The sequence below is a fragment of the Podarcis filfolensis genome (assembly GCF_964270895.1).
Source record: "Podarcis filfolensis genome assembly, chromosome: 3".
Classification (NCBI taxonomy): Eukaryota; Metazoa; Chordata; class Lepidosauria; order Squamata; family Lacertidae; genus Podarcis; species Podarcis filfolensis.
In genome coordinates this window covers 70,064,351-70,075,507 of record NC_139606.1, presented here as the reverse complement: position 1 = coordinate 70,075,507, position 11,157 = coordinate 70,064,351, and positions in this window count along the sequence as shown.

The following is an 11,157-nucleotide window of genomic DNA, read 5'->3' as shown; positions in this document are numbered from 1 at the left end:
TTTAAAACATAAGAATATAAGAGCTGTGTTGGATAAGGCCAAAGGCCCATCTGGTCCAGCATCCTGTTCTCCCAATGGCCAACTGGAAGCCCATGAGAAGCCCACAAGCATTACCTGAGTACAAGAGCCCTCTCCTTACTTTCAGTTCCCAGCAACTGGTATTCAAAGGCATACTGTCTCCAACAGGGCAGGTAGAACACAGTCAGCATTTGAACTCACATAGCAGTCCACAAGAGAAGCAAGACAGAGTGGACAGCTTGATCCAGACTACCCCCCTACACACACACACACACACACACACACACAGCTCAAACAAATAGTTCCAGAAGAGATCAGTCAACATCCATCAGTGCTTCCATGTTGATGTCACGAGGCTCATCTAAAAACATAAGAAGAGCCCTTCTAGATGATACCTAAGGTTTATGTAGTCCAGTATCTTGTTTCTCACAGTGGCCAACCAGATTCCCCTAGGAAGCTCACAAACAGGAAATGAAGCAATAGCCCTCGGTGGCTGCGGCAGCTATTTCCAAGCAACTGGTATTCAGAGGAATGTTGCCTCTGATCCTGGTTGGAACATGTAGCCATCTTCAGGGTAACTTCCTCTATTACTAGTAGAATATGTTTGCTGGAAACTGAAGGTGCAAGGTCTTGGCAAAGGAGGTACATTTTCTATATAAGCATAATTATCCTTAAGCATCCTGACTGTATAGCACACATCTCAGGCGCTGGAAATTACAGGAGGAGACAGTGCTCTAGTGCTCAAATCCTGCTTACAGGCTTCCCATAGGCATTTGGTTGACCACAGTGAGAACAGGATGGGCCACTGGCCTGATCCAGAAGGCTATTCTTAGGTTCACTGATGGGTAGCAATATGTCAGGGGTGCATTGAATGTGCATTCAAATTGCACATGGAGGATATGTGAGGGATTTAGTGCTCCCTCTATAAATCTCATTCAATTGTCCCTGAATGCCTTTTCCTGAGCCTATGCCCTTCTTTTTTCAAAACACTCAGTCATGCTGATTTCAGCTCTGTGGGAGAAATTCCACAAGCAAAAAGAGCCGCTGAACTTACTATTTTACGTAAATTCATTTGATTTATCTCCTCTCCCCCAACACACATCATAAAACATAACAAACTCTGTTGTGTAAGACCAAGCAGGCAAGCATTCTCTCCTTTTGTGGACCCTTTGTAGAATGTGCAAAAGCTATTTATTTAGTTAGTATCATGTATATCCTGTTCTTCCTCCCCAAGGAGATCAGAGTGGCATACAATGAAAGCTTGTAAAAACAAAACAAAAGACAGCAGACAATAAGAAAACAATAGAAGCTGAAATATCTAGGAGGCCTCAAAAGTCTGATTAAAGATAAAAGTTTTAACTGCTCTCCTAACCACAAACAGCAATGGGGCCATTCAGTCTCCCAGGGAAGGGATTTTCAGAGGCAGGAGGCTGCTACACAAAAGGCCCTGTGGCACATGGGTCTCTGTGGAAGGTCTCAATTCTTGGGTAGGGTTATATGGAAGAAGGCGGTCCTTTGGGTAACTTGGTCCCTTGTCCTACTTGTGGGCTTACCTCAGACAGACTGGCCCAAAGACGAGGCAAGTTGAGACAACTGCCCCAGGCAACAGGATCCATAAATGCCCTAATGCCCTTCTGCCCCTCCATCACTCCATGTTGTTGAATTTAGGGGTGCATATCTCAAGCTACATTTGGCACCTACCACTATTGCCAGTTCTGGGTTTGGGCGGAGTTTTTGAGCAATATGCACTCAATGGATACCTTCCATGTTATATGCCCTTCCCATGATCACAACCCATTTGCTTGCTTTTCCCTCTGGGCCTAAACAGCACAAGCTCCAAGATGAAGAGGATAAGGCTTGCAAATGTTCTTATTGTTCCTTTTCCCTGCTTCCACATTAAGAGAAGGCAGATATATAAGCAGCAGCTGAAAGGAGGAAGACCAGCAAGGCTAGGACACTCCAGGGATTGAGGGGCCTGGGAGATGCTCTGGAGCACAGGTGGGCAAGCTGTGGCCCTCAGCCTAATTTCACATGGCTTTTGGCCTAATTTCATGTGGGGGAATGATGGCAAAGCTGGAGGAGAAATTGAGAAAAAATGAGCGGCAGAGAGAAAGAGAAAAGGGGAAGCCTCACCCACCTTTGGCTTTGACCCTGCTAACTTCAGGCTCTGGCCCCATCAATTAACCAGTCCTTGACAGAAAAAAATGTGGCCTGCCCCTGCTTTAGGGGAAATTGCACTTGCCAAAGCAGATCCATTTCTGATGGGGCTGGGTGTCCTCAGTGGGAAGACAGCTTGATCACTGAAATGGATCTGGAGAACAAGAGTGCAAAGCCCGCTTTCCCCAGAGTTTGTCATGCCGCTAGTGGTCAGTTGCTCTCTGTATATGAGCTAAGGCCCTCAGGGCAGCCATGGATTGAAGGTGGGGTCAAGTGGTTCCTCTTTCAGGAAATAAACATCTTGCAGATGCTAAGAAGGATAAAGGCAAACTGTTGTATGGATAGTTCTGATAATTATCAAATGCAATAAATGCAATGGCAATGTTTACTCATCTAAATCTAAAGTGAAACCATTAACATTTTGGATGATATTTTAGAACCCCAAACCAAAACTTTTTGTCCCTAGAGTAACCACCAAAAGGCGAATTTCCTCTTGTATAAGCACGTATCACTTTTCCCCATCTTAAAAATGAGTGTGTGGTAGATTTACACACACACACACACACACACACACACACACACACACACACCATTTTCCTCTTCAAAATTATGCTCAGTCTACAGGAAACTCAGAGCCAAGGAAGTATGTATCATTTAAATATATGGCTAGTTTTTACGTGTGCTTGTGTGGCACCGCAAGATGGTATAAATCTTAGAAATGAAAGTGTTTGTGGCTGCAGGGCAAGGGTGTTGATTTGTCTGCAAAAGCTGTAGTTTCTCACCATTTCTTGCTGAGAGCAGAACAGTGGTACATTCTAGAAGGCAAATGATTGATGGTGAAAACGCTTCCCAAGTCACTGAAAATGAGAGACAACATTATTAAGCTGCAAACAAACACCCAAAAAACCCAAGTATAGGCAAATGTTCAAAGGTGGCATTGAAAATCTTTTCCTTCTCATCCCTCTAACTGCATACCTTTTCACTGCAAACCAAGTTTTGAAAAGAAGGATTTGGCTTGATGCTAGCTTTCCAATTAAGCTAACTGGGGAAGGGAACATTCTAATTGGATTCAGGTAGCTGCAAACAAGTCTTCTTGGCAAGCTTGCACAAAACTCTTAGCTGAAAGGACAAAAGTCCCCCAGAAGTTCACAGATGGGTTTGCATAACACGTTGCTCAAGAGACCAACCGGTAGCTATGACTTCAGTGGGAATCAAACTAGATGGATGGCTGGTAAAGAGCTGCATACTGTGCTAAACATAATTGTAAAGAGGAACTGTGTGAATACAAACAAAATTTCACATAATTGAATCCTTTTTAAAAAAGAAAAGAAAAAGCTCCCGGGATGGGTTTTAAGGGCCTACTAGTACAGACTTTAATAATTAGATCAAAACAAGATTTACTAATGAAAAGGAAGTTCAAAATGTCTTCAAAGGCAAGGCAAGTTTTATTTTTTACATTTGGGGATGTGTGTTCAGATCTGTCACTCTTGAACTGTGTTTATTAAAAACGAAACACTAAAGAGCGATAATCTCCTGCCCCCAAAATGATAGAACTGGTAGGATTTGGTCATGTTCAGGCACAGTGAAATCTGAATTGAACCTAGGTCATCCCTGATGGTAATAAATTAGATGAGACAAGGTTGACAACAGAGGGTTTTATATGATGTTTCCATTTGCTGAGTTACTTATCACATAGTTTAAAACTTGCTTCTTTCCAACAAATTTTGGGTGGTATCCAAATATCTCGTACCAGAGGCGCAAGAATGCTCACTTGTGCAATGAAACTTCCCTCTCCACCCACTGCATGTCCTCTAAATCTGTTATGGGGATTTCCTCCAACCCTCTGGAACAGATATGGGGAGGGGAGGAGGTCTCACAGGGAGAAGTGAGTGGGGGTGTTTTATTGTGAAAGCAAAAATCATTGCACTGGTGGAATGAGATAGTTGGATACCACCCACAGAGACCTATGTCTGAAGGCTAAATTTCTTGATGGAACAATGTCAGCAAGCTATTCAAGTGAGCCTTCAGAAGTAGTAATCAGGCACCTACTCATAGTACAGAAGTCTCTTTGCAGATTATTGCTCAAACTAAGAAAAGATGGGTACTGCTTAATCTTTGAAAGCACACCTGCACACTCTTTTTTTCCCTTTCAGTTTCCTTGCCGGTAGATGTGTCTCCTGGTGAAGTTCATAAGTCTTCATTGGTTCTTCTGTGTTAAAATCAGGTTTAATTATCTGAGAAGAAAATTCTCTGCTATTTCAAAGTAACCCAGGACATACCATTGTTATATGTTGTATCTGTCTAGGCTTGTGGACTCTCATTTTTCAGGCTGATGGGTGTGCAGTGGTTCTAGCTAGCATAGGCTACATTCAGTGGAAAAACTGCAAAGTCAATCAGTTGTAACAGGGATGTGGAACCTGCAGCCCTCCAGATATTGTCGGACACTGACTCCCATCAGTCCCAGCCAGCATTCTACTCTGTCAGTGAGGCTGTTGTGCTTTCTACCATTGAGCATTTTGTATCTTGGCTACTGCTCTCTGGCACAGCCTCTGGTCTCCACATTCCGGACTCCTATGAGATCTTGGCTCTGGGCTCCTATCTCTATATCTGCTGCTAGTCTTCCTTCCTGCTCCAGATCCCTGCCATCTCAGCTGCTTATGTTGTCTCTACTGCTAGCTCTCTCGTGAAGTCTTCATCCCTCACATTCACATCTTATCTCTTATTCTTCCCCACTGCTGGTCTGGCTTCATGGATTACAGCTCTGCATCTCCAAGGTTCCACTGTGCTGCCTGTAGCTGTCTGCTACTGTCGTAAAAAAGAGCTAGAAATGCACTTCCGGAAAGAACTAAACTACTACTTGGTAAAAACAACAACAACAGCTTTAGCCACTTGTAGGCCTACAATAACAATTGTCAGACAAATTGGCCGGTCTGCAGGTTTTTGCCTACCTTATAGCAAACGTCACAACTTTGATGGATAAGATGTTGGAATGGATCCTTAGCTGATCAGGTACCCCATTAAAGGAGTCCAGGAAGGGGTGTTTCTGTCCGGGAGTCCACACAGGGGCCAATGGGCTATAGCACCATTCCTAATGGTGGCCCTGGTGGGATCATAGCACCTGGTACATGTCAGGGGACAACCCCCCTGTGAGGGTCAACAGGGTCAACCCCCACCCTACTTATCAATCAGCAGGCAGTGTACTTGATACCAAACACATACCCAATGCCTTGACCAAACCTACTTACAACTGTAATCAATAAAAGTTGTGGCCTAGTTCAACCCAATACCAGTCCCCTACTTCTTATTTCTGGTTGGACCCTCACTGGGCCACAAGCATCATGCACCTGAGTATGCAGTCAAGACACTATTTCCCCAAATATATTCATTTTTATGCACACTTTGCCACAATATATGCATTTTTGTGCTCATTACTTGGCTGGAAAGGTGTGTTGCAGAATTCAGAGGTGTGTGAATTTTGAAGAATGGCTGTGTTTCCATTCACATATTGTTTCAGAAAGTGCAAATTAGGTCAATTCACCTTTCAGTGTGAACTGAATCAAATTTCTCCCCCATCCCTACAGATCTGGAAAAAGGCACTATTTCCATTATCCAGGTTCCAAGCAGTTGTTGTTGTTAATTGAATTTATATACCGCCCTATACCCGCAGGTCTCAGGACGGTTTTGAGCTTGAAAACATTTTTGGGGGCTCACTGAGATGTCTCACGGTAAAGATCACAAATATCTCTTGGTTATCCAGCATCAAAGCCACATTTGCTCATTTGTGTGTGCAGGGCTTATTTTATGCAGTAAAGCATCTGACTCTCCACTCACAATCTGAAAAGAAGCAGCTCATCCACAGATACACTGTGTGCAGTTTCCACTGACCTGTTGTAGTGCCAGAAGTTCAGAGTCCAAAAGTCCTTATGTGAACTTGGCGTGTGTGGTGACATACTTTGCCACAAGTGTGAGATTATGCCATTTTATAAACCGCTAGGTTACTGATTATACAGCAGTAGAAGTGGCCCCAAGGAAGCATTTCTTCGTGTTGGGAGATCTTTATTTATTTGTTTTATAAAAGGAAGAAGAGAGGTCCTTCTTCAGTTTTTAAACTTTTCTAAATACATCTTAGCATTTTTAAATTGCCAGGTGAAATACAAGCTGTAGTGCAGTTAGCAAAGCTATCTGGTATTTTATACCTGTGTTTGTTTTGCATCTTCTACATATTATTCTTAGTTCAATCCCACTTCAAAGATTCGGGATCATTTGGCTTTTTTTTTAAAAAAAGAGTCCCATTGGACCTTGTTGAATCATGACTACGGAATTCAAGATTCACATTGGTGTTAGTAACACAACAGGATATTTATCTATTTATGACTAATATTTTCCTTCCATCCTATCAGCATCCAGGGGTGAAGTTAAACCACTGCATTAGTAGCACTGAAGTGACTTCTCCTGGGAGCAAGCCTGGGCAGTGTGTATGGAGATCCTGGACTGCCCACATGACAAGACTCCCCTATTGGCCTCAGCAGGTACTACAGCATAAAAGGAACATCAGAAATCTAGACAAAACCATGAGCATTGTAACCAGGAAAAGCTAACACAACAAAATCCACATCTGAATATAACCCAAGACCCAAAAGGGGTGATACCACTTTGATGGTATCAGGTTTGATGGTTGGAAGCAGCTTCCTATTTTCATTAGAAATACAGTGGAACCTCAGGTTACAGACGCTTCAGGTTACAGACTCTTCAGGTTATAGACTCCGCTAACCCAGAAATATTACCTCGGGTTAAGAACTTTGCTTCAGGATGAGAACAGAAATCACGCAACAGCAGTGCAGCGGCAGCAGGAGGCCCCATTAGCTAAAGTGGTACCTCAGGTTAAGAACAGTTTCAGGTTAAGAACGGATCTTCAGAACGAATTAAGTTCTTAACCCGAGGTGCCACTGTACACTTGATCCCATACCTCCATCTTTATGAGCTCACTCGCAAAAAGCTTCTTCCTTCTATTTCCTTAAGGCATGTTTACCCTTCTCTTTAGCTGAAGAGGCAGCCAGTGCAGCTTACAGTAATTGGTTATAAGACAGTGTCTCCCCTCAGGGTTACAAACTAAAGGACACTGCACAGAAGGAAAAAGGATTTGGAGAAAACGGGGGGTGGGGCAAACAAACTCAGGTACTAGTTCCCAATTACAAAGTTCTTACAGTAACCAGTTGAAATAGAAACAAATCAAGGAGAGGAGGAGCCAAAGGTTCCTGGTCTCTCAGTTGTACCAATAGGGTGGTCCGGCTTCTCTTCCTTCCATCCTGCTGTAGCCTGATGGGGGTGGTTGCTACCAGGTGGGAGAGGAAAAACTTGGGAAAGCTAAGTTGACTGAAGTACCACGTGGTCTCTCCTCTACCACTCAGCTTGATAGTGCCTTCATCCTAACTAGGCTTTATGTTGCAGTCAAACCAACAATGCATATTTATGCTAGTTAGTAAATGAAGGGGTTAAGGACCACAGAGCTGTAAATTTCTAGAGAAGGCATGACTAGGTCACACCCCTCACCTTTGGGGAGGGAGGAAATAGTGCCAGTTTCCTGTTCCCTTCTCTCTCCTCCTTCTGTTTGAACCATGTAGCTGAGCACATGTCTGAGGCTGGGGCTCCAGACTCAGACCACATGTTTGAGACAAAATTTTATATTTTGTAACCAAGAATACCTTGACTGTGTTGTTTCTGCTGTAGCATTGAATAATGTAAGAGTGAGAGCTGTGATGACTAAAGTTTGTGGTCTCTTCACTATGAGAGGTGTAGAGAGGGGAGAACTGAATGTGGTTAATACTGTGACATTTAAAGGTACAGTGGTACCTTGGGATACAAACACTTTGGGTTACAAACTCCGCTTATCCAGAAGCAGTACCTCAGGTTAAGAACTTTGCCCCAGGACGAGAACAGAAATCGTCCACCGGTGGAGCGCTGGCAGTGGGAGACCAGACCCCATTAGCTAAAGTGGTACCTCAGGTTAAGAACAGTTTCAGGTTAAGAACGGAACTCCAGAACGAATCAAGTTCATAACCAGAGGTACCATTGTATAATAACTTATATTTCCCACATTTTGCATACACTGGATTTTGAAATATACTCAGAGTCGCAAAGTGATTTCATGCTCTTTATTCAGCTCATAGTGGTGAGGAGGAATGAATGGAAGTCCCCTCAAAGTATCTGCTTTATATACATTATTTACACAATGGGCTGCACATGATTGGCTAATTCCGGAATTCTACTGTAAGCCAATCAGGTTGTGGATTCACTTCTATCTGGAGCATGATTGGGTGGTTCCTGCCAACCAATCATACTGCTGCATTGTTCTAGGACCAATCAGACTGCTGGTTTCTGAATCCTATTGTTCTAGGACCAATCAGACTGCCACCTTTTGGATCCTATTGTTCTAGGACCAATCAGACTGCTGCAGTTTGGATCCTATTCAACTCAGTACATAACACCCCTCCCAGTCCTGCCCGGGAGGTCGCATTCATAGTCCTCAAGGTACGCCGGCAGCCTACGTGTGCGTTGCGGACTGTGGTGTTCCCTGGTCCAGGGTTCAGGTTCTGGCTCGTGTTCCAAGGATGCTGGCTATGATGGGGCTGTATGGTCTGGCGCAACCGGCTCGCTCAGTCGTGGTTCTGGTTCCGGTGTCCTTTTGGCCTCACGGGTCCCCTCTGTATTTACTGATTCTGCCTCTCCTGCTTGCCCCTGCTGCTCTATGGGCCTCACTGCCCCACTGTTCCCTTGGGACTCCTCTGACCTGTCCTCCTCCTCCTGGTTTTCTCCCGGGAATCGTCGCCGTATCTGGTCGCAGTGGCGGCGCCAGCATTGCCCCTCATCTGTTAGCACCTCGTACGACACGGGGCCAGTAACCCTGGTGACTGTGGCGGGTACCCATGCAGGGCCTGCCCCAAAATTCTTTGCGTACACTGGGTCCTGGGCCTCGAAGGTCCGGGGGTTCCTGCCTTTCCCCACCACTACCTCATCCTGAGCTCTATCGGGGTGAAGGCGGTCCAATCTGATTGCAAGGCGCCGACCCATTAGTAGTTCAGCAGGGCTCCGGCCAGTCATTGAGCTGGGGGTGCTGTGCTGTGCTAGAAGGAATGTGGCAAGGCGGTACTCCCAATCCCCTTGCGTCATGCGGCGAAGGGTGTCCTTGGTGGTCCGCGCCATGCGTTCTGCTTGGCCATTGGTGGCAGGGTGGAATGGCGCCGAACGGATGTGGCAGATGGCGTTCTGCGCTGTGAAGGTTTGGAATTCTCCTGACATAAATGCAGACCCGTTGTCTGAGACGAGAGTGTCAGGGAGCCCGTGGGTTGCAAACAGCCTGCGTAGTACCCGGATGGCTGCGGATGTAGAAGTGGACGGTACCAGTGCGACTTCCAGCCATTTGGTGTAGGAGTCCACCCTATGAAGAATGTTTTCCTCTGAAAGGGGCCAGTGAAGTCCACATGCAGGCGTGACCATGGTGCTCGGGCAGACTCCCAGGACTGGACTGGGGCCCTTGGGGGATCTGGGCGGGATTCTTGACAGGCCTGGCAGTGTTTGACCCAGGCCTCTATCTCTCCGTCGATCCCCGGCCACCACACATAACTCCTGGCAAGGGCCTTCATTCTTACTACCCCTGGGTGTGTCTCGTGTAGGGCTGTGAGGACCCTTTTGCGGAGGGGCTGGGGAACAACGACCCTGCTTCCCCATAACAGGCACCCCTTGTGGGCCGACAGTTCATGTTTGCGCGTGGACCCCTTCTGCGTCCACCATAAATCCCAGAAAGTCCACCTGAGGCACTCCTAGTAGACATTTTTCCCGCTTCACCTTGAGACCCACCGTCTGGAAACGGTGCAGAACGGTGCGGAGGCGGTCCTCAAACTCCTCGGGTGTGGGCCCGGCAATCAACACATCATCGAAGAAGGGGGTGACACCAGGAATCCCTTTAAGGAGAGAGTCCATTAGATTCTGGAATATGCCAGGTGCCACGCTGACACCGAATTGCAGTCGCTTTACCCTGAACGCTCCTCTGTGTGTCACAATTGTCTGTGCCTCTGCTGTGGCCTCATCTACTGGCAGCTGTTGATATGCTTGGGCCAGGTCCAGCTTGCCAAAAATTTTCGACCCAGCCAGGGTAGCAAGGACATGGCTGACCACTGGCACTGGGTATGCATGGGCCGTGAGGGCCTTGTTTATGGTACATTTGTAGTCTGCGCAGATGCGGACCGAACCATTAGGCTTGACGGGTGTGACGATTGGGGTTTCCCAGGGGGCATTAGGCACCGGCTCCAGCACTCCTTGCTCCACGAGTCGGTCCAATTCCTCGTCTATACGGGGTTTCAGGGCGAACGGGACCCGGCGGGCCTTGAGCCTGACCGGTCGTACTGCGGGGTCAAGCTGTAGAGCAATGGGGGGGCCTGTATACTGTCCCAATTTCCCATCGAAAACCCCTGGAAATTCCTTGCATATGGCATCCACGTCCACTTGTAAGGTAGTGTGGTTCACCCCGGTGACGGCTAGCCCCAGTGGTCCAAACCATGCCATTCCCAGTAAGCTAATGTAGGGGCCCTTGACCACAAGCAAGTCCAGTTGCCGCATCCGCCCTCGGTACTGCACCCTGAAGGTCCCCACCCCCATTGTGGGGACCTTACATTTCTGGAAGTCCTGGAGGGTGAATGGGGCCGGCCTGAGTTTGGGACCCCCAGTAGGACACAGTTTCCTTAAGGTCCTTGCCGAGATTATGGATAGAGTTGAACCCGTGTCAAGCTCCATGCAGCATGGGGCCCCCTCTATCTGTACCTCTACATAAATTTTCTCTATGTTGGGGTGGGGCAACTGTTATACCTGGAAGTCCGTGAGCTCCGTCGAGTTGCCTTGGTGCGTTGGGCCCCGGGACCTGGGGCTTTTGGATTGGTCATCTGATGCCTGGCATCGGGTGGGCCGAGCCCGACACACCCGGGCGATGTG